Raw genomic sequence first — 1,502 nt, 5'->3', positions numbered from 1 at the left:
TGCTGCAAATGCCTCTGGAAGTTTCATGCCGTTCCTATGCAATGTGGCCACACAAAAATGACCCGTTTTCCCATTCCGAGGCATTTCTGTGCGACCCTAACAGCCCCGTGAGCCACAAGAGAGACATCCCCGCCAACTTCTAGCGTTTGACGGGGTCTATGCGTGAAAAATATTAAAATTTTTGAGTGCACGTGCCTTTCTGCTGCAAATGCCTCTGGAAGTTTCATGGCGTTCCTATGCAATGTGGCAACACGAAAATGACCCCTTTTCCCATTCCGAGGGGGCGTTCTGTGCCACCCTAACAGCCCCGTGAGCCACAAGAGACACATCCCCGCCAATTTCTAGCGTTTCACGGGGTCTATCCGTGAAACATATAGAAGTTTTTGAGTGCACATGCATTCCTGCTGCAAATGCCTCTGGAAGTTTCATGCGGTTCGTACGCAATGTGGCAACACGAAAATGACCCGTTTTCCCATTCCCAGGGATTTCTGTGCGACTCGAACAGCCCCGTGAGCCACAAGAGACACATCCCCGCCAATTTCTAGCGTTTCACGGGGTCTATCCGTGAAAAATATCAATTTTTTTTGACTGCACATGCATTTCTGCTGCAAATGCCTCTGGAAGTTGCATGCGGTTCGCATGCAATGTGGCGACACGAAAATGACCCGTTTTCCCATTCCGAGGGATTTCTGTGCCACCCTAACAGCCCCGTGAGCCACAAGAGAGACATCCCCGCCAATTTCTAGCGTATCACGGGGTCTATCCGTGAGAAATATTCACTTTTTTGAGTGCACATGCATTCCTGCTGCAAATGCCTCTGGAAGTTTCATGCGGTTCGTATGCAATGTGGCGACACGAAAATGACCCGTTTTCCCATTCCGAGGGATTTCTGTGCCACCCTAACAGCCCCGTGAGCCACAAGAGAGACATCCCCGCCCACTTCTAGCGTTTCACGGGGTCTCTCCGTGAAAAATATCACATTTTTTGAGTCCACATGCATTCCTGCTGCAAATGCCTCTGGAAGTTTCATGCGGTTCGCATGCAATGTGGCGACACGAAAATGACCCGTTTTTTCCCATTCCGAGGGATTTCTGTGCCACCCTAACAGCCCCGTGAGCCACAAGAGACACATCCCCGCCAATTTCTAGCGTTTCACGGGGTCTATCCGTGAAAAATATTCAATTTTTTGACTGCACATGCATTTCTGCTGCAAATGCCTCTGGAAGTTTCATGCGGTTCGCATGCAATGTGGCGACACGAAAATGACCCGTTTTCCCATTCCGAGGGATTTCTGTGCCACCCTAACAGCCCCGTGAGCCACAAGAGAGACATCGCCGCCAATTTCTAGCGTTTCACGGGGTCTATCCGTGAAAAATATTCACTTTTTTGACTGCACATGCATTCCTGCTGCAAATGCCTCTGGAAGTTTCATGCCGTTCGCATGCAATGTGGCAACACGAAAATGACCCGTTTGCCCATTCCGAGGGATTTCTGTGCCACCC

This window comes from Petromyzon marinus, unplaced genomic scaffold, assembly GCF_048934315.1.
Source record: "Petromyzon marinus isolate PM22_M1 ecotype Great Lakes invasive population unplaced genomic scaffold, UKy_Petmar_22M1.pri1.0 PM_G_Scaffold_38, whole genome shotgun sequence".
NCBI classification, from domain to species: domain Eukaryota; kingdom Metazoa; phylum Chordata; class Hyperoartia; order Petromyzontiformes; family Petromyzontidae; genus Petromyzon; species Petromyzon marinus.
The sequence above is the reverse complement of the archived record's forward strand: the minus strand, read 5'-3'. Positions refer to the sequence as shown.